The 21,520-nt window shown below is 46.7% G+C and overlaps 13 non-coding genes across 13 annotated transcripts; 8 read left to right on the top strand and 5 right to left on the bottom strand.

Annotated features, from left to right (window-relative positions):
- Positions 1–48: 48 nt before the first annotated feature.
- On the top strand, positions 49–120 carry Trnag-ucc (transfer RNA glycine (anticodon UCC)). Its single transcript has one exon. It is a non-coding gene; the product is annotated as a tRNA-Gly (tRNA).
- Positions 121–262: 142 nt separating this feature from the next.
- On the top strand, positions 263–334 carry Trnag-ucc (transfer RNA glycine (anticodon UCC)). The gene has a single exon. It is a non-coding gene; the product is annotated as a tRNA-Gly (tRNA).
- Positions 335–476: 142 nt separating this feature from the next.
- Positions 477–548, top strand: Trnag-ucc (transfer RNA glycine (anticodon UCC)). The gene has a single exon. It is a non-coding gene; the product is annotated as a tRNA-Gly (tRNA).
- A 142-nt stretch (positions 549–690) lies between these two features.
- Trnag-ucc (transfer RNA glycine (anticodon UCC)) lies at positions 691–762 on the top strand. The gene has a single exon. It is a non-coding gene; the product is annotated as a tRNA-Gly (tRNA).
- Positions 763–905: 143 nt separating this feature from the next.
- Positions 906–977, top strand: Trnag-ucc (transfer RNA glycine (anticodon UCC)). The gene has a single exon. It is a non-coding gene; the product is annotated as a tRNA-Gly (tRNA).
- Positions 978–1,119: 142 nt separating this feature from the next.
- Positions 1,120–1,191, top strand: Trnag-ucc (transfer RNA glycine (anticodon UCC)). Its single transcript has one exon. It is a non-coding gene; the product is annotated as a tRNA-Gly (tRNA).
- Positions 1,192–1,339: 148 nt separating this feature from the next.
- Positions 1,340–1,411, top strand: Trnag-ucc (transfer RNA glycine (anticodon UCC)). Its single transcript has one exon. It is a non-coding gene; the product is annotated as a tRNA-Gly (tRNA).
- Positions 1,412–3,288: 1,877 nt separating this feature from the next.
- Positions 3,289–3,360, top strand: Trnag-ucc (transfer RNA glycine (anticodon UCC)). Its single transcript has one exon. It is a non-coding gene; the product is annotated as a tRNA-Gly (tRNA).
- A 3,298-nt stretch (positions 3,361–6,658) lies between these two features.
- Trnag-ucc (transfer RNA glycine (anticodon UCC)) lies at positions 6,659–6,730 on the bottom strand. Its single transcript has one exon. It is a non-coding gene; the product is annotated as a tRNA-Gly (tRNA).
- A 5,001-nt stretch (positions 6,731–11,731) lies between these two features.
- Trnag-ucc (transfer RNA glycine (anticodon UCC)) lies at positions 11,732–11,803 on the bottom strand. The gene has a single exon. It is a non-coding gene; the product is annotated as a tRNA-Gly (tRNA).
- A 5,120-nt stretch (positions 11,804–16,923) lies between these two features.
- Positions 16,924–16,995, bottom strand: Trnag-ucc (transfer RNA glycine (anticodon UCC)). Its single transcript has one exon. It is a non-coding gene; the product is annotated as a tRNA-Gly (tRNA).
- Positions 16,996–17,347: 352 nt separating this feature from the next.
- Trnag-ucc (transfer RNA glycine (anticodon UCC)) lies at positions 17,348–17,419 on the bottom strand. Its single transcript has one exon. It is a non-coding gene; the product is annotated as a tRNA-Gly (tRNA).
- A 145-nt stretch (positions 17,420–17,564) lies between these two features.
- Positions 17,565–17,636, bottom strand: Trnag-ucc (transfer RNA glycine (anticodon UCC)). The gene has a single exon. It is a non-coding gene; the product is annotated as a tRNA-Gly (tRNA).
- Positions 17,637–21,520: the final 3,884 nt, after the last annotated feature.

Genomic DNA, 21,520 nt, shown 5'->3' with positions numbered 1-21,520 from the left:
TGTGCTGGCGCAGAGAGAAATAGCAGCGAATGCGGAAGTGAGCGTGTGGCGTCGGTGGTATAGTGGTTAGCATAGCTGCCTTCCAAGCAGTTGACCCGGGTTCGATTCCCGGCCGACGCAAGCTTTTTATTTGTTTTTTTAATCGCCAACGTTTATAACTTTTTAAAATCGCGAAGCAGGAGGCTCGCTCGCCGGCTGCTTTCCTCCGGGCGGATGTGCTGGCGCAGAGAGAAATAGCAGCGAATGCGGAAGTGAGCGTGTGGCGTCGGTGGTATAGTGGTTAGCATAGCTGCCTTCCAAGTAGTTGACCCGGGTTCGATTCCCGGCCGACGCAAGCTTTTTATTTGTTTTTTTAATCGCCAACGTTTATAACTTTTTAAAATCGCGAAGCAGGAGGCTCGCTCGCCGGCTGCTTTCCTCCGGGCGGATGTGCTGGCGCAGAGAGAAATAGCAGCGAATGCGGAAGTGAGCGTGTGGCGTCGGTGGTATAGTGGTTAGCATAGCTGCCTTCCAAGCAGTTGACCCGGGTTCGATTCCCGGCCGACGCAAGCTTTTTATTTGTTTTTTTAATCGCCAACGTTTATAACTTTTTAAAATCGCGAAGCAGGAGGCGCGCTCGCCGGCTGCTTTCCTCCGGGCGGATGTGCTGGCGCAGAGAGAAATAGCAGCGAATGCGGAAGTGAGCGTGTGGCGTCGGTGGTATAGTGGTTAGCATAGCTGCCTTCCAAGCAGTTGACCCGGGTTCGATTCCCGGCCGATGCAAGCTTTTTATTTGTTTTTTTAATCGCCAACGTTTATAACTTTTTTAAAATCGCGAAGCAGGAGGCTCGCTCGCCGGCTGCTTTCCTCCGGGCGGATGTGCTGGCGCAGAGAGAAATAGCAGCGAATGCGGAAGTGAGCGTGTGGCGTCGGTGGTATAGTGGTTAGCATAGCTGCCTTCCAAGCAGTTGACCCGGGTTCGATTCCCGGCCGACGCAAGCTTTTTATTTGTTTTTTTAATCGCCAACGTTTATAACTTTTTAAAATCGCGAAGCAGGAGGCGCGCTCGCCGGCTGCTTTCCTCCGGGCGGATGTGCTGGCGCAGAGAGAAATAGCAGCGAATGCGGAAGTGAGCGTGTGGCGTCGGTGGTATAGTGGTTAGCATAGCTGCCTTCCAAGCAGTTGACCCGGGTTCGATTCCCGGCCGACGCAAGCTTTTTATTTGTTTGCATTTTTTTAATCGCGAACGTTTATAACTTTTTAAAATCGCGAAGCAGGACACGCGCTCACCGGCTGCTTTCCTCCGGGCGGATGTGCTGGCGCAGAGAAAAATAGCAGCGAATGCGTATGTGAGCGTGTGGCGTCGGTGGTATAGTGGTTAGCATAGCTGCCTTCCAAGCAGTTGACCCGGGTTTGATTCCTGGCCGACGCAAGCTTTTTGCTTGTTCATTTTTTAATCGCGAACGTTTATAGCTTTTAAAATCGCGAAGCAGGACACGCGCTCACCGGCTGCTTTCCTCCGGGCGGATGTGCTGGCGCAGAGAAAAATAGCAGCGAATGCGGATGTGAGCGTGTGGCGTCGGTGGTATAGTGGTTAGCATAGCTGCCTTCCAAGCAGTTGGAAGGCAGCTGTCGCGGCCAGTAGCGGGTGACGGAGACCCTGCCAACCGGTCATTGAGCGTTAGCGAAATGGCCGCACTCGCGAAGCGAGAGCGAAGCCACGATTAGTTTTCCGCGCCCGAAGGGCGCAGAGGGCCTTCACTGAGCAACAGGAAAATTTCTTCGCGCTCGTCAGTCTGGCAGCAGACTACTGCGACACCAAACAGAACCTTGCCGTGGGTTACGGACGTAACGATAGCGAGGACTACAGTTACATCTGGTCGTAACCCTAGCCACAGCCCCATCCGCGCGCGCACGAACTTCGTATTCGTAGACAAGTTTAAAACACGCCATCAACAAGCAGCTGGGTCTCTAAGGGATAAACAATCGCCCAGACGTAGAGAGATTTTCAAGGAGCAAGCGGACGAAAAGTCCCCAGATCTCAAGTTACCCGGATGGATTCTGTGAGAAACGAGACGCTCGTGGGTGTGTCTACACTCCAGAACGGCTCCGACAAAAAAGAAAAACAATCAGCTGTTCCTCCCGCGCATGGTCGGTCTTGACATGCGCTTCCCTGCGCCCCCAGCGGGCGCCTTAACCTGAAAACCAGGATGCAGCATAGTCAAGTGACAGGCGAACAGTAGATTCTTGTGCCTCACGTGGTCGCCCATCCACCCTGCTCTGCATGATGTGCTGTGTGCGGGTGCCTGTTCAATGCCGAGGAACGTTTACAGAAGGAACGCCGTTTCCTATGCCGTTGCTACGTAAACGTAACGAGTTACCGTTACAGTTCCGCCGATCCTCAATGAAACGCTGGCGTTCCTCCAAAAAGGAACTAGTTCCTGGCCTTGGAACGCCTTTCCGTACAACACTGTGTCAAAGTACCAGGTACATGTCAACGAGTGTCCTTATAAATACGATATACATGAGATAGTATAGCATGGCGACGTATATCAGCGATTACACAATTCATTGCGTGCAGTGCTCATGACAATACAGTTAGATCTCATGCGGAAAAAAGATCAAAAGAAAAAAGTACAGAAATCACTTCTTCGCGCACAAAGGATAAGTATGTACGAACACGATATTGACAATTACAATGCTAACATGACCATATCAAAGCGCCGCGTGACAGTGCAGCCAGATTGTACGTTCAGTTATTGCGAAGTTAATAACATGAATAGTCTAGGCTTTTTATTGGCGCGTGTGCACTGAAATACATTCTTGCATCCATAGCTATGGTAACAAGGGTGATTAATCAGCACCACTAACTATAAAACATGGATACATAAATACACACAATTACATTCTTTGCGGTCGAAATACAATCGCTTAAATCGATGAGCCTGACTATAAGCGATTGCGTTCGATTTAAGCTGTTGTGTTCCAACCGCGAAGACTTCGTGTCTAATTGCGTGCAACTTAAAAATGGACGAAAATGATAGGACGTTCTAAATTCATAGACATTAACTAAGCACATAACAGATTACATCACAACAATTCGATATTAAATATGTATTGAACAATCGTACAGTGCACTCGCAAGGGCACGCTTTAATGAAGACCGCCGCTTGCACGTATATGCCACAGGAGCCGGTTAACGCTGGATGAATTACCTGGGAAGCAGCAGGCACGCTCGCCGGCTTCTTTCTTCCGGGCGGATGTTCTGACGCGGAGGAAACCTGCTCCGAATACGTCTCGGAGCGCAGGGCGTCGGTGGTATAGTGGTTAGCATAGCTGCCTTCCAAGCAGTTGTCCCGGGTTCAATTCCCGGCCGACGCAATTTTTTATACTTTTTATTTATTTATTTATTTTTAAATACAGAATGGCTCACCGCGTGTATTAGGCTGATTGACAGATTTTCAATCTCTTGGAGCAAGGCGGTCACGTGAATCCGACGTAAGATTTCTTGATGAGAATGTCGTTTTGCGACATGTCATCGTCGTCGTCCTAAGCCTATGTTACGTCCACTGCACGAGGATGGCCTCTCACTTTAATCTCAAGTTTACTATGTACTGATCGAGATGATTTACATGCGTGAAATAAAAAGCACAACCATTCAAAATATCAGAAAAGACCTAACGGGTCTTCCTTTATTGAGAAATAAATTGAAAAGAGGGGTGTCACCGTTGTGTGGCGTTGGCTGCCTCCTCTTGCTTTATTAATGGCTTGTATTAAAACGTAAGGAATGTAATATTGAGGCTGATTCAACTCGAGGTCTCATGTGGTTTTCAATGGCGCGCCCAAGATCTTTGTAATGGGCAAATCGTCGTCCGGCACACTTTCAGGAAAAAGAAACAGTCCCCCGACTCTTTTTTTTTGTGAGTCCTGACTTGCCACGCATGCATCTAAACACACACACACACACACACACACACACACACACACACACACACACACACACACACACACACACACACAATTGACGGCGGGATTGACGGCGACGGTGCACAACGAGTACGAGGAGCGTGCTCTGCGAGAAGAGGCGAAGAGGGCGACCCACTAGAAGGCGCTCGAGAGGACGACCGATTACAGCGTTCCAATGCTTCTCTACAATATATATATATATATATATATATATATATATATATATATATATATATATATATATATATATATATGTATATATATATAGATATATATATATATATTGTACGGTGACGGCGACGGTGCACAACGACGACAGTCGTTGTGCACCGTCGCCGTCACTCCCGCCGTCAATAAACGCCTTTACAATATGTATATAGCTTACATTTCAATATATGCAATTTCCAAAGTGAAAAGTGGCAGGCGTCGGCATACCACAGCGTGAACATTTCGCAATAATTCCCCAATAAAGGAAGACCCGTTAGCTATTTTGTGATACTGCGTGTGTGTGTGCTATATTATATATATATATATATATATATATATATATATATATATATATATATATATATATATATATATATATATATATATATATATATATATATATATTATATATATATATATATATATATATATAACTTCTCGCATGCATTATAAAAAAGGTAAGTAGGTCAGTGCGTCCTAACAAAGTGCGGAATTTTTCAGCGAAGATGTCCAGCGTCCTGGCCACTTGCCACTTCTACAAAAACTACGGTAGGCACTGCGTATAACAGTACAGGAAACAATGTTCACTGTTATTATACACAACGAGGCATTATTTCGCAGCAGGTTCAGAGATTATTCAGTGAGCACGGCGACCTGTCTCACAGAGCAGTTCTGACATCAGCTGCTTTTGTCCTTTGCTGTACCGGTGAAACAACAGCTGTGGAGCTCACTATTGTTTAAAGCACGTAGTCGAGCGGATGGTTTCCACAAATTGCAATAGCTCTCGTGTTTTGCAATGCTCCTTTGTTTTTGTTTTTTGTTGTTTTTTTCTAACGTCAACCGTCCAGCTCTTTCGCATGCTGTTTAGTGCGAATAGAGTGCGAGTGTAGTCAATGTAATCGATATGAACATACCTTTAGGCTATGTTGAATCCGCACAGCTACTGTAGCTCACAACGGCAAGACACTGATGGAAGAGACGCGGCCACCTCATTGATGTATATCTATAGCGAATGTTGGACTGTTGCCCACGGGTGAAAGGGTTTTCAACGTGGGATTTCTATATTGTATGCTTTAAAATAAGTTAGAAGTAAAAGTGCAAAGTATGCTTAAGAAATGCACCGATGCGGAGGAAGCGCATACTTATAGATAGTAGGGCATTACGAAAATAGAGGCTTTGGAAATGCACGCCTTATTGGAAGAAATATTTCCTCCGAGAAGAAGCTTCATCAAAGCATTGTCGCGGTACAAATTATACGTAGGCCATTACGCGATTATATCTCTGATGACAACGACAGCAGTCACACCAAGCAAGCTTCAAGAAGTGGAAATCATTATTCTTTCATAGATGAATTTAATAAATGAAGTGACTGGCATCAACCGCATGAGGATCGACGTCCGTTGTGAACAGTTCTTGCGTCTGCAGTGGTTACCCGTCATGTATATAGGAGATGCCCTGGGACACAGATAGGAAGAACCTGGACATCGTCACTTAATGCATATGTAGTAGTAGTAGTAGTAGTAGTAGTAGTAGTAGTAGTAGTAGTATTTTTATTTTATTTCTTGGAGCACAAGAAAAAAGAACAAAAGCAAAAGGCGTTTGATGAGCCTGACAAAGGCCTCTGTGTACCTGAAGTTTGTCACAGATACACATTTCTTGCACGTACACACACACAAAAAAAAATGTTTTGACGCATCATGTAACCACATGAGCGCTAACAAAGTAGTAATACAAAGAGTCCTGTAAATGTATATCGCGGAAACAGGCCTCAGTTTATATATTTAACCGTGTATGCCGTATTAAAAAAAAAAATCAACGCAAGCCACACATGGCACGCTTAACATACTGCATATAAAGAAGTCTTACACAAATAAGAAAAAAAGACAAGAACGGAAAAGATTATGCTTCCTATAACCATGTGAGCAATAAAAAACTTGTATTTACTTCTTAGAAAAGAAACAATGACACACTTTCCATAAAGTACCAAAAATTCCTTACCACAAACTCGCTACAAGATCTGCGGAATATTGTTTAGTGGCAATAAGTTATTGCTTTCTTTTTTTCAACAAAAGAATGTCATCTTTCAAATTTAAAAGCTCTTCCATCCCGTGTCGCGTAAGTCGAGTTAACATAAAAGCGAAGAAGTTCTAGGAACGCAGACGGCCTTGTTTCGATTCTCACTGCAACCGAAGATTTTCGTTATTAATTTTATTTGTATCTTTGCCGATTTTTCGGTCACAGACAACGCTGATTTTTTCGCTTACAACCACCGACGCGGATACCGACACTGGCACTTCTGCGAATCGAGCTCTTTAACGCTATCGCCTTAACATATATAGGTTGACGAGGACTACGATGATCGATGACGTAAAAGGATATTTCTAAACTAGCAATTTTACGGTGGATTTACATGACCGCTTGCCTCCCCGAAATTGAAAATCTACTAACCACCTAATACATGCGGAAAGCGTTGGCTATTAGAAAAAGAACACAAACAAAAAACGCTTGCGTCGGCCGGGAATCGAACCCGGGTCAACTGCTTGGAAGGCAGCTATGCTAACCACTATACCACCGACGCCTTTTTTTTTTTTTTCTTTATTGCCTGTCTTTGGCCCACATAAACAATATACATATTTACAGATATTTACACAAAACAATCAAGAACATTGTTAAAAAACGACCGCTCAAATGTTGTGGCCGCACATGCGTTAAAATGTTTTCATCGTCGATAATAATTCGACGCGTGGCAACCACTTTGGAGTAAATTCCTGCAACTTTTGTTCCTCCACAAATTCCTTATGCTTTCTTTGAAGTACTGGGTAGGCGATCGTGCATCTACATCAACGTGACTGAATGCCATTCTGGATTTCCAGATGCTATGAAGAGCCATAAGCATTATCATGTCGAATGGGGTACCGTCGTCACTTTGTATTGGCAAATAGCGAATCCCATGTGCATCAAGGGGAAACTCTTTTTTGATTGTGCGCTGGAGCACATCCCAAAGAAAGACAGCATCCCAACAGTCCAGGAATACATGCTCAATTGTCTCCTCCTTTCTGCATATTATGCAATGCGTGCCCCAAGGAACATAAAACCCCTTTTCAGCCATCCATGATTTGACAGTCAGCGTACCGGTGTGTAATTTAAAAAAGAAATTCTTAACACCTGGCGGTATTAGCATCGCCTTGACGCGCTTTAGTACAGTGTGCCCATGGCCTACATTGTAAAGGGACCGATATAAAGGCACTGGTAGAAACACACCACATAGGTCCTTGTACAGTTTTTTACGCTTGACTTCACTCAAGTACTCAAGTGAAAACCGCGCTGACAAAAGCCTACAGGAAAGCACAACTTCGCGAAGAAAACCATAAACACCACAAGGCATGCTGCCGGTGGAGACAACCATGTTAGGCAAGTGTTGCCCCAGGCGCAGTTGACAGACAGTTCGCAGGAATGGGTTGCTAACGTCCCGAAAGAAATAAAACCGACTGACTACCTGTCTTAAAAACAAATGCGACAAGCCCAGTCCTCCATTTCGCACTCGAAGAAATAAATTGGTTCGACTTGATCTTTCCCAAGACGAAGCCCACACGAACACTGCGAACACACGGTGAAATCTTTGGATGTTTACCCTTGAACAATGTAAGACTTGTAGGGTATACCAAATTTTACTCATTAAGAAGATGTTGCAAATTGTGGCTTTAGAAAACATAGACCAATTCCAGCCATTCCACTTATTTACTCTGTCCCGCAGTTTATCCACTTCGCTCCTCCAGTGCGAATCGCTGTCTTTGTAGCACTCGAGGGGGGCACCCAAGTATTTCACCGGTGTCGTAACAAAACTCATGCTGGCAAAACTGTCTGGAGTTTCTGGCGAGTCACCGTGCCAAAAGCCCAGGCATTTGCCCCAGTTTACCGCGCTGCCGCTCGCAGCACAGAAGCTTTTAGCACATTTGACAGCTTGTGTTATGCTGTCTGAATCAGCGCAAAAAATGGCAATATCGTCCGCATAAGCCAACAGCCGGACTTCAACCTCATGCAGCTTAAACCCGCGAACACAGTCATTCTCTATGACATTCAAACAAAAAGACTCTATGTACAAACAGAACAATAGTGGTGAGAGAGGGCAACCTTGACGGACCGAACGCTTGACAGGGATGCGCTCCCCCACCGCCTTGTTAACGATTAGCCGCGTTGAGCAGTCTTGGTACGCCATGGCAACCCCCTCTCTAATTATTTTACCTAAATTCACATGTTCTAAAATGCACAGAAGAATTTCATGAGGCACCCTGTCGAAAGCCTTCTCCAGGTCGATTTGGAGCATTGCCACTCGTGCTCCAATAGCGTCGCAGCATTCGAGGATACTCCGTGCTGCGTGTATATTAGTGAAGATAGTTCGGCCTTTAATGCCGCACGTCTGGTGCGGCCCCACGAGCTCCGTAATGACTGTTTGCAACCTCTTAGCTAGGATTTTCATAAATATCTTATAATCTCCATTAGTGAGGCAGATTGGGCGGTAAGAAGTTACTCTGCGCAGGGCAACGGGGTCTTCCGATTTCGGTATAAGAACAGTGTGGGAAAAAGAAAAGGACGGGGGTAACACTTTCAGCTCGAATGCCTCATTGTATACGTCGGTTAGGACTGGTGATATTGCTAAATTGAAACATTTATAAAAGGCGGAAGTCAGACCATCAGGGCCAGGGGACTTCCCTGGATGCATACTTTCAATAGCACTTTTTACTTCCTCTTCTGAAATGGGTTCCTCCAATATTTCTTTCGTATTGTTGTCTAGCTTTGGCATCAGCGTTAAAAACTCTTTTTTAAAACGGTCGACGTCGACTGAGCAGGCGGCGAATAAACCATTGAAGTGCTCAAAGAAAGCGCACTCAATATCGTCTGCTGCATCGCTGACTTTACCATCGTGTTCAATTTCTGTTATCTGATTACGTCGCGCGTGCCACTTTTCTGAGCCCAACGCCCTTTTTGACGGTGCTTCTCCCATTATCAGTCTCTGGGCCCTTGCCCGCACCATAGCACCACGGTATCTTTCGATATCGAACTGTTCTATTTTGCGTTTCAATGCTCGAATATCGTCAATAAACATGCCGGGCATCCTACATTCTTCACTGATCAATTTTTCCAGGTTTCTGCGCATCTTCTTTTCTTCTGCTCCTTTTTCTCTGCTTATAGCACTCGAGCGCTCCAAAGCCTTCATTTTAACCGCCTGCTTGAAGTTCTCCCATTTTTCTCTGAACGTCTTCTTACCCACCACTTTCATTTCTTCAACTTCCGTCATTACTTCTGCCATAAACTTTTCATCGCTCAGCAGGTTCGAATTTAATTTCCATAGTTGCCACTCGATGCCCCTTTTCCTTTCTTTCGTGCTAGCTACTAGAAAGCTCACCAAGCAGTGATCACTAAATGAAACGGCGCTAACACGGCATTCCTTGCAAAATGGCACCAAATCAAGGCTCACGTACGCCCTATCTAGTCGGGCGTGGCTGGCTGCCTGAAAATGGGTGTACTGCTTAGTCCTCCCACCACCGAGACATTCAGCCACATCCTCCAAGCCATGGTCACTTATTATATCGCTTAGTACAACGGTACTTGCACCCTTGTACTGTCGAGCACTAGTTTTGTCATTGGCTGAAAGAACGCAGTTGAAGTCGCCAATAATGATAAGCAGCCGGTTACACTGGGTATACTGTTTTAGCTGTTCAAAAAATACGCGTCTTTCATCGGCAACAGTCGGTGCGTACAAACAAATTACACGCCATTCCAAAGACGAAAGCAAGAGATCACACACAATGAGCCGACCAGACGGACATGACGTTACGGCTTCTATTTTAGCACCCAGACTCTGTCGGACGAAGAGAACACAGCCGGAAGAAGTTCCTACGGCATGGCTAACTATAGCAGAGTACCGCGACAAGAATTGGCGCACCATGCCCCCAGCTTCCTCGTCGCCATCGACTTTAGTCTCCTGCACTGCCAGAATGTCAAGATCGAGGTCGCTTACTAGTCGGTACAGTTGACATTGCTTTCTCCTTGAGGCAAGGCCACGCACATTTAGAGTGGCCACACGGATTGAATTTTTTATTTGCATCATTTTAAGGCTGTGAAGAACCCAGGGGCATGGCGCTTACCTCACAGCTGCACTTCCTTCCTGAACGCCTTGCCCCAGTACAGTCCTCACGGTGGCAAAGGCGGCGTTTCCGCCGTCTTGCGCTCCGTTGGAATGTTCGGCCGTGGCCGAAGGAGAGCTCGCTGCGCGGGAGTCGTTTAGGCGGGTGGCTCGTCCGTCGCGGCCGCACTGGGCCCCTTCTCGTTTTTCTCTGCGTCGTGGGGACGCTTGCCCGTCGCACTGGCACTGTCGCTGTCCATCACAGTCATCGGTTCTGGTTCGGAGGAGGTGTCAGCGGTTCCGCTGGAAAAGGTGTCGCCGGTGCTGCTTGCATCAACCTTTTCACTCCTTCCTTCTACACCTTCGTGTGGAATCCCGCCTTCGGGCTTACGTGGTGCTTCACGCAGGCCCTCTTCTTGTGAGCTCGAAGACCCATCTTGGACAGCCGAGTTTGGGCACACTCCTGCTGTTTCCTCTGAGTCTGCCTCGTCCATGAGGTGCTCCAGTACGTCGTTTGCCTGGGCTAGTCCGGTAACGCTGGCGTACGTCCTTGCGCAATCCGCGTCTTCGTGGCCGAAGCGGCGACAACGATTGCAGCGTGGTACTCGGCAGTCTCGAGGTATGTGCCCAGTACCCTTGCACCGTAGGCACAACGGAGCACGGCCCGGAACAACAAGAGTCAACTCTCCGGCAATCTTGAGCTGGTGCGGAATGTCATCGACCTTGAAGTCGGAGTGCAACTTCAACCCCACAGACCGTGTCGTCGAGCCCTTTTCAGTGACGCCTTGCGCTCTCCACTTCTCCCGCGTCACCTCCAATACTTTCCCGTAGGGAGTCAAGACCACACGCACGTCTTCATCGGTCACGCCGTGCAGCAACCAATGTAGCTTCAAGCGAACCTCGCGGTTATTTGGGTCGATGAGCAAACATGGGCGATCCTTTACCTTCACGTCGACGGCGGAGAGCAATTTCCGAGCAGCGTCAGCACTCGTCATTCTCACGGCCCACACGTGGTTCATTTGATACGCCCCCAACGCCAAAACGTCGGGGAGCGCACCAAGCTTGGCCAGAGTGTCCCGGTAATCTTCGACGCGGTAGGGTCGGGCTCTTGGATCGCCATGCATAAAAACTGTGTTCGTAACGATGCGTCCGGAAGGCACATTGGGCAGAATCACCTGATAATCCTCAGAACTAGGAACAAAAACCCTGTTACCGCGGCCCACTCGGGCCGCTGAACCCGCTCCGTCAGAGCCAAACATCCCGCGACCGTTTCGCTCGAAAACCGGAAGTGGAATGATACCACCGACGCCACACGCTCACATCCGCATTCGCTGCTATTTTTCTCTGCGCCAGCACATCCGCCCGGAGGAAAGCAGCCGGTGAGCGCGTGTCCTGCTTCGCGATTTTAAAAAGTTATAAACGTTCGCGATTAAAAAAATGAACACGTAAAAAGCTTGCGTCGGCCGGGAATCGAACCCGGGTCAACTGCTTGGAAGGCAGCTATGCTAACTACTATACCAGCGACGCTTTTTTTTTATTTAAAACCTGTTCGTAGCGATACAGACATTGGACAGCACAGACACCATCGGCCCCAGCCGAAAAATCAACATGTGCAATCCGCGATTGTATCTTGTTGATGAATTATGTTAATAGTATTTCATTGTAGCCAATTGTTCAAAGGCAGGTAACCACTCTGGTGGTTCACTAAGAGATTTGTACACTTCTCGAATAAAGAGAACATTTTCTTTAAAGTATTCACTAGCAGGCCTTATATCTACATCTTCATTTCGCACAGCCATTCGTGTTTTCCACACGCTGTGCATACAAAGTAGCATCACCATGTCGTAGGGCACACCTCCTGTTTCTTCAAATGGTAAAAACCGGATACCGAATGGTGTTAGTGGGAACTCTTTTTTAAAAGTCCTTTGTAGAATATCCCAAAGGAAGACGGAGTCCCAGCAATTCAAGAAAATATGCTCAATGGTTTCAGGTTTTTTGCAAATGTAGCAGTTTACACCCCAAGGTAGAAATATTCCCTTCTCTTTTAGCCATGGCTTGACAGGAAGCGTGCCCGTGTGTAGCATAAAGAAAAACGTCTTTCTGGTAGCCCTCACTGGCATTCTTCTAACCCTTTTTAAAACATTCTTTTGATTTCCGAGTACATATATCGCCCGGTATCTTGGAACAGGACACATAACATGCACCAAATCTCTGTACAATCGCTTTTTTGTGACAGCGCTCAAATATTCTAACGAAAAGTGCGCTCTCAGGAACCGATAAGCACTTATTATCTCATACCAAAACCCTTTCACTGACACTTTTGGTGCTGGGCTTGACGTAACTAGAAAATCTGGCATTGCGTCACTCAGTTGCGTCTGGATGACACATCGCAAGAAACCATTACTTTCATCACGCAGGAACATGAATCTAGCCACTATTTGCTTGAAAAACAAGTTTTGTAATCCCAGTCCCCCTTTTTTCACCGAATGGAACAAATTCAAACGACTTGTACGCTCCCATTTAGATCCCCACACGAAAACAGCAAAAATTCTGTGCATCTTCTGCACACTCATTCGGGACATACATGATACATGTAACATGTAAAACACTTTGGCGACAAGAAACACATTACACACTGCCGATTTCGCAAATATTGAGAGGCTCCTGCCTCCCCACCTGGTTGTTTGCGCCTGAACCCGTTCAGCTTGATCTGTCCACTGCGTATTCGCATATTGGTACTGTTGTAAAGGCACGCCGAGGTAACTGGTCGGGGTGTCGGTGAACGCTATGCTTTCGAAAACTGTCTGCCTACTACTCCACTGGCCATGCCAGAAGCCTAAGCTTTTTTGCCAGTTTATGGCACTACCAGTGCTGCTACAGAATTGTCTAGCATCTTTAATTGCCTCCCGGATGCTCTCTTGGTCTGTACAGAACAGCGCAATGTCGTCTGCGTACGCTAGTATTTTTACCTCTTGGTTTATTAGACGATAGCCACGGATATTTTGGTTTTCACGTATATTTAGACAGAAAGGCTCAAGAAAAATAGCAAAGAGCAACGGCGACAGGGGACATCCTTGACGCACTCCTGAAAGCACCGGTATGTTGTCACTCAGTCGTTTATTTATTATCAGTTGAGCAGAGCATTTTTCATAAGCCATGGCGACACCGTCGTGAATGATTCCACCTACATTGATGTATTCTAACGTGGCCATAAGAATGCAGTGAGCAACTCTGTCGAAAGCTTTTTCCAAATCGAGCTGGACCATTGCAACGCACCCGAGGCTCGAGTCGCAACACTCCAGTATACTTCTAGCGACGTGAATATTAGTGAATATTGTTCGCTTCTTTATTCCGCAAGTTTGATGAGGACCAACTATTGTGTTAATAACAGACTGTAGTCTTTTCCCTAGTACCTTCATGTATATTTTATAATCCACATTCGTGAGACTTATAGGTCTATATTCCTTTACTGACTGTAGCATGATTGGGTCATTTGTTTTAGGTATTAGCACAACGTGACTTCTTCTAAATGAGGGTGGTAGCTGTTTAAGTTCGTATGCTTCTGCTATAACACTGTGAAGTATTTCTGCAACTTCCATCTTAAACGTTTTCTAGAAGAGCGCTCCCAGCCCATCAGGTCCTGGCGACTTTCCGCTACCAAGGGTTTCTATAGCGTGTAAAATTTCAGTGACTGAGATGGGCCTTTCGAGTCCCTCTTTCACTTCGTCATCTACCTTTGGCAGGAGCGCCAGAAAGGCATCTACGAACTCTTCCGATACTTTGACCTGTCTGCTTAACAGTGCCCGGTAATGCTCAACAAAGGCTGTCTCTATTGTACTTTGGTCTGCGGACAAAGCGTCGTTGTACCAGATTTCTTTAATACGGTTACTTGAGGCGTAACCTTTCTCTTCACTGAGCGCGCGTTTTGTTGGCGCTTCCCCTTGCCATAGTCGCTCCGTTCGTGCCCTTATCACTGCGCCTTGATAACGCTCCGCATCCATCGCTTCAAGTTCGCTTTTGATCGTTTTTATTTCTGTACTAAATAATCCCGGTACAGCGCACTCGGCGTTTTGAAAGTAACCTAGCATGTTTTGTAATTCTTTTTCCCTTTGTTTTGCTTTGCGGCGTATCACCGTCGTCCTCTCGATCGCAAATAGTTTTACTGCGTTTTTAAAATTCTCCCATGCCTCCGCTATGTTTGACACAGCCTCCTTTCTTACAGTTTGGATTTTTCCCTTATAGCTCTCACGAAGCATTCGTCTTTTAAGATGTTATCATTCATTTTCCAGAGTTCCCAGTTAAACTTCGAGCCGCTGTATTTTTTCCCGACCGTACACACCACTATGCTGTGGTCACTAAAGCTCACATGTTTCACTGCGTAGTTCGTGAGCCTTGGCACAAGACCCGCTGACATGTATATCCGGTCTAGCCTAGCATGGCTCTCCCCTTGGAAGTGAGTGTAAAATACTTCATTTCCACTTAAGATGTTTCCGACATCGGCTAACTCAAAATTCGACACGATTTCATGAAGTCTGATTGCACTCGTATCTCTACCTCTCGTATTCTGTACACGGTCTTCAGGTATGCAAACACAATTAAAATCTCCTAGGAGAACCACATTTCTGTCAGGTGAAAAGGTTGGCCACATAAACAAAAAAGCAGTTCTTTCATGTACGATGTTTGGAGCATACACACATATTATTCGCCAACATACATCATGTAAAGCAAAATCACAGAGTACAAATCGTCCATCCTAGGTTGTTAACACACTTTGTTCAATGATACCGACAGAATTGCGCAGCATTAATAAACGCCCCCCTGACATGCCCACCGCATGACATACGCAAACATTGTACCGTGATTTAAACATATCAACCATTTTCGTTGTTTGCTCTTCACTTTCAATCTTTGTTTCTTGGACAGCAAGAACGTCTATGTCGTTTTCCATCAACAGGCGATTTAATTGCACTTGTCGCCGCCTGGACGTTGACCCTCGAACATTAAACGTGGCAATACGAAGTGCTACATTATTATTACTGGCCATGAAAACTGAAGAGAAAGCTTAAAGTACACTCGCACAACGAATTATACTGCAAACAATCTTACACCTTTCTGCTCTCCCTTCATGTTTGACGCATAGTTTGTAGGCCCACCAGTTCCGTTGCAAACTAGCACTAGGGTCAGGAAGTTCCGCACGAAGACCGTCCACAGCCATAGACCACTCCCAGACAGCGACCCCGCTACTGCGGGGAAGCCAACGGCGAATTCCGCTTGTCAGGCGGAATGTTCGGTTTTGGTTTCAGGGTTGCGCGTCTGAGAAGGGTAGCTTTCGGAGGAGGACCCTCGCAGCTACCGTCCTCACCTTCACGTCCATCTCCTCCCTCTGACGGGTCCCTGGGCCTCTTTGAGCTCGCACCGGTTAAATCCATGCCCTCAACAGGCTCTTCAGTAGCGTCTACTCCAGAGGAGCTTCGAGGAGCCTCCCCCTTGTTAGCCACCGCCTTTGGACGTACCATGGACGCCTCCGCTCCCGGTACGTCTTGACCTTTGTTATCTTGACTCTCGTCCTTTCTTCCGCTGGGCTGACATTCTCCACTGGCCTTCAGATCGGACCTCACCTGCAAAGCAGGCGAGTCGCTGCTCCCTCCAGAAGTTGCTTCCGCGTCGGCCTGGTCCATCATGTGTTCCTCCAAGGCTTCACCCCTGCCAGATCCGGTCACGTTGGCATAGCTCCTCACGCACTGAGTCTCCTCGTGGCCGTAACGACGACAGAGCCCACAGCGTGGCACACGGCACTCGCGCCGGATATGGCCGGTGCCGTGGCACCGGAGGCAGAGCGGGGCTCTGCCAGGCACGAACACGAGCGCATGGTATTCCCCCACTCGTAGCTGATGTGGTATGTCTTCAATGGTCATGCCAGCTTTCAAGCGCAGCGACACCAGCCTAGTGTGAGAGCCTTTGTCCCCGCATCCTGGAACACGCCACTTCTCCCTGCATATCTCAGTCACGGTGCCGTATGGCGCTAAGGCTGTTCGAACGTCCTCGTCGGGCGTCGTGTGAAGCAGCCAGTACATCTTCATCCTAATGTCCTGGTGACAGGGGTCAATAGCGACGCACCGGTGGTCCTTAACGCTGAGCGTTTTCGCCGAGAAAAGCTTCTTTTTTCCCTCTTCGTCCTTAAAAGTTATTGCCCAAACGTGGTTCATCTGATACGCCCCTAGGGCCGTCACCTCCGGCATCAGCTTGAGACGATCGAGCGCATCGCGAAAATGCTCAACTCGGCAGGGGCGGGCTTTTAAATCACCATGCAAAAACACAGTATTGCAGACAGTTGTACCTGATGGAAGCTGGGGCAAAACGAGCTGATAATCCTGTGTCGACGTTTCCATAAGCCTGATACCGCGACTCGGCTGGGCCGCTAAAACCGCCCCTTTCGAGGACCACAACATTCTGCGTCCGTTCACTACGGTGGCCGGAAGTGGAATCCTAAACCACCGACGCCACACGCTCACATCCGCATTCGCTGCTATTTTTCTCTGCGCCAGCACATCCGCCCGGAGGAAAGCAGCCGGTGAGCGCGTGTCCTGCTTCGCGATTTTAAAAAGTTATAAACGTTCGCGATTAAAATATGAACAAGTAAAAAAGCTTGCGTCGGCCGGGAATCGAACCCGGGTCAACTGCTTGGAAGGCAGCTATGCTAACCACTATACCACCGACGCCACACGCTCACATCCGCTGCTATTTTTCTCTGGGCCAGCACATCCGCCCGGAGGAAAGCAGCCGGCGAGCGCGCCTCCTGCTTCGCGATTTTAAAAAGTTATAAACGTTGGCGATAAAAAAAAAAACAAATAAAAAGCTTCCGTCGGCCGGGAATCGAACCCGGGTCAACTGCTTGGAAGACAGCTATGCTAACCACTATACCACCGACACCACACGCTCACATCCGCATTCGCTGCTATTTTTCTCTGCGCCAGCACATCCGCCCGGAGGAAAGCAGCCGGTGAGCGCGCCTCCTGCTTCGCGATTGTAAAAAGTTATAAACATTGGCGATTAAAAAACAAATAAAAAGCTTGCGTCAGCCGGGAATCGAACCCGGGTCAACTGCTTGGAAGGCAGCTATGCTAACCACTATACCACCGACGCCACACGCTCACATCCGCATTCGCTGCTATTTTTCTCTGCGCCAGCACATCCGCCCGGAGGAAAGCAGCCGGTGAGCGCGTGTCCTGCTTCGCGATTTTAAAAAGTTATAAGCGTTCGCGATTAAAAAATGAACAAGTAAAAAGCTTGCGTCGGCCGGGAATCGAACCCGGGTCAACTGCTTGGAAGGCAGCTATGCTAATCACTATACCACCGACGCCTTTTTTTTTAAGCACAATTTTTTTTTTCTTTATTCAGAACGAGGTACATCGTGTACACACACAAAAAAAACAGGTGTAGTTTGACAAGAAGTATTTAACAATGCATTAAAACCGCCAATCACACTTTGTTTGGCATAAATTGTTTAAAAGCGCTTTAGTGCTACAAGTTCATTCAGTACAGGGAGCCATTCCGGCTGTTCTTCTCGTGCATTGTATGCATCTCTTATGTAAGCTATACTTTCAATGAAGTATTCTCTGACAGAACGGGCATTCGCGTCAACATGCCGAAATGCTATGCATGATTTCCAAATTGCGTGCATACTTAACAGCATACACATGTCGTACGGTATGCCACTGTCACTGTGAACCGGTAGGAAACGGATTCCATAGGGTGTCAAAGGTAAGTCTTTTTTTAAAGTTCGTTGTAGGATGTCGCGATGAAACGTAGCATCCAAACAGTCCAAAAAAATGGGATCGACACTCTCTGGTTTGCGGCATAGGAGACAATTAACAGACCACGGAACAAATAAGCCCCTTTCCTGCAGTCATGGTTTTACGGGAAGTGTACCAGTGTGTAGCTGAAAAAAAAAGGTCTTTGATGATGGTCGTACCACCATTATTTTGACCCTTTTAAGAACGTCTTTTCCCTGGCCTTTTTCATACATCGCACGATACATCGGCACAGGCAGCATTACATCGATAAGTCTTTATATAATTGTCTTTTTGTCACCACACCAAGGTACTGTAAAGAAAAACGTACTTTTAGTATATTAAATGCCGAAACAGCTTCGTTGAGATAACCATGAATGCCGCTACGCCCAGCACAACAAGTGGATACAACAAATTCGGGTAGATAACAGCATAATCTAACTTGTAGCATAGTACGTAAGAAAGGATGGCTCTGATCTCGCAGAAACATAAACCTGGAAACAATCTGCCTTAGAAATAAATGGGCTAATCCCAACCCACCCGCTTTCACGGACCGGAAAAGATTTGTACGGCTCGTGCGTTCCCACTTGGAGGCCCAAACAAAAGTGGCGAAAACTCTGTGTATCTTCTGTACATTTGAGCGGTTCATGCACAGCACCTGAAGTACATACCAAATTTTGGCTGCTAAGAATAAGTTGCAAACTGTTGATCTCGCGAATATAGATAGGTTTTTTCCTCCCCACTTGTTCGCTTTCTCCCTTAATTTTTCTGTCTCACCGTTCCAGTATTCACTGGGTTCATTATATTTCTGCAGTGGCACACCGAGGTACTTCGTCGGCACGGAGCTCCACTTAACCTTTTCGAAAAATTCAGGCTTTTCGTCCCAGGTACCATGCCAAAAACCTGCACTCTTATCCCAGTTTAAGGCACTGCCTACTTCACTAATGCTCCCTCTGTCTTTACAAAAAACAGCTATTTCATCTGCGTAGGACAGTACTTTGACCTCAGCCGTCATTAACCTAAAACCATGAATCTTGTCGCTATTGATTATGCTCAAACAAAAGGGCTCCAAGTAGATAGCAAATAACAAGGGGGAAAATGGGCAACCCTGACGGGCACTCCTTGCAATTTGAAAGTTGGCAGTGACTTCCTTGTTAATTACGATGCTAGCTAAACAATTCCTATACGACATCTTCACCCTTTCTAAAATAACATCTCCTACATTTACATGTTTCAATATTGAAAAAAGTACATCATGCATCACACGGTCAAAAGCCTTTTCCAGGTCTAGTTGCAACATTGCTTCTTGGCTGTACCATGCATCGCAACACTCAAGGATGCTCCTCGCATTGTGGATATTGGTTCCTATTGTTCGGCCCTTAATTCCGCATGTTTGGTGCGGTGCTACAATTAACCGTATTACGTTTTGCAGTCTCTTGGCGAGTACCTTCATAAAAACCTTATAATCAGTGTTAGTGAGGCTTATGGGACGATAAGCACTCACTTACAAGAGCTTCACTGGATCTTCACTTTTGGGTATGAGTACAATATGTGACCTTCTAAAGGACGGCGGCATTTCCTTTACCTCGTAAGCCTCCGCTACGAGGTGTAACAGGAGCTCCGACAGCTCATCTTTGAATGCTTTGTAAAAAGCTGTGCCTAGTCCATCCGGGCCGGGCGTTTTCCCTTCACTTAATTCATTAATGGCCCTTTCAATTTCCCCAAGTGATATTGGCTCTTCGAGGTGTGCGGTGGTTTCTTTATCTAGTGTCGGCATGATTGACAAAAACTCGCTGTCCAAGGCTGCTTCTCTGTTACAGCTGCACCCAAGAAGTCCTTTATAATAATCCAAAAACGCGCTTTCTATCATCTGTTTGTCCGTGGTAGTCACTCCTCCGTATTTAATCTGTTTTATTTCTTTACGCGATGTGTAGCGCTTTTCTTCGCTCAGCGAGCGTTTCGTCGGTGTTTCCCCCAGCCAAAGGTGTTCTGCGCGTGCGCGTATGACTGCTCCTCTGTATTTTTCAGTGTCGATTATCTCGAGCTTGTTCTTGACCTCTCTTATCTCTTTAGTTAAAGTGCCTGGTCGCGTGCTTTCGACTGACAACAAGAATTCTAGCTGACCTTGTAGTTCTCTTTGCTTTCTTTTTTCATTGTAGCGTAACATGGAAGACCTTTCAATTGCAGCAATTTTAACTTCTTCCTTGAACTGTTCCCATGCAGCGACCATTCGCCCCGACTCAGACGAGCGCACTTTCTCAATAAGTATTTTTACCTTATCCACAAAGACTTCATCACTAAGTAATTTATTGTTCAGTTTCCACAGTTTCCAAGAAAAGGTTGATCTTTTCTTCTTCACTCCCAGAGAAAACATTACGGCACTGTGATCACTGAAAGCTACTGTTTTGTGCTCGTAACTGTTGCATAGCGGCACGAGTACATCTGATACGTATGCTCTATCTAAACGGGAATGACAATCGCGCTGGAAATGCGTAAACCTAGCGCCACTTCCAATTTGCAATACGTTTCCTACATCTTCAAAACCCCCCTCTTGCATAAGCGCTGACAGCAACGAAGCACTTTGATCACGAACGGATAGTCTTTTGCTTCTACCTTCTCTGAAGCTCACGCAATTAAAATCCCCCATAATTATCACGTTTCTTTCAGATTTTAAATACCGTTCGACACTTGCAAAAAAGGATAACCGCTCAGTTATACTATTCGGTGCATATACGCAAATGATGGGCTATTTTTTACCAAAACCGTCAAAATCGCACAAAACGAGACGGCCGTCATCGCTAGCATGAACATACTCTTCAACAAATCCTAAAGAGTTCCGCAGAAAGAGAGCACACCCTCCAGAGGTGCCAACAGAATGACATATGCAAACATTATAGCGGGACCGAAAAGGTTCGACCATTCGGTCCGTTTGTTCTTGACTTTCGACCTTCGTTTCCTGTACCGCTATGATATCGAGGTCGTCCTCTAGGAAAAGACGACTAACCTGATATTGCTTTCGTTTAGATCGAAGTCCGCGCACATTTAAAGTTGCGATACGCAACGTAGCTATGGGTTGTGAAGGCCGCGGGCAAGATACGGACCGCATGGTTCTTACATCGCCGATTGACACATCCCTGGCTTCCATTGTTGAAGTTGTGGATAGACACGTACAAGGCGTGCACTTTCCACACGCGTCACATAATAATGAAGCCATATTCGCTATGTCCTTGAGCACCTATGGATTTAGGTCCCTCGTTGACTGTCTTCCCCCGTGGCTACGAGGGTGGCTTCGGCGGCGGACGTGTGCCCGCAGCGATGTTCGGCTTGAACCTCAAGCTGGGTCGCCTGAGCGTTGCCGCTTTCGTTGCCGGCTCACCTCCTGTTGTCCTCTCTGGTTCTGCGTCCTCGTTGCTGACATCTTCAAGCGTTCGCTTTGCGCTTGTCCCCGCTCTTG

Source organism: Rhipicephalus sanguineus, chromosome 8 (assembly GCF_013339695.2).
Source record: "Rhipicephalus sanguineus isolate Rsan-2018 chromosome 8, BIME_Rsan_1.4, whole genome shotgun sequence".
In the NCBI taxonomy this organism is placed as follows: Eukaryota; Metazoa; Arthropoda; class Arachnida; order Ixodida; family Ixodidae; genus Rhipicephalus; species Rhipicephalus sanguineus.
Note: the sequence above shows the minus strand (reverse complement) of the source record. Positions and strands in the feature narration are given on the sequence as shown.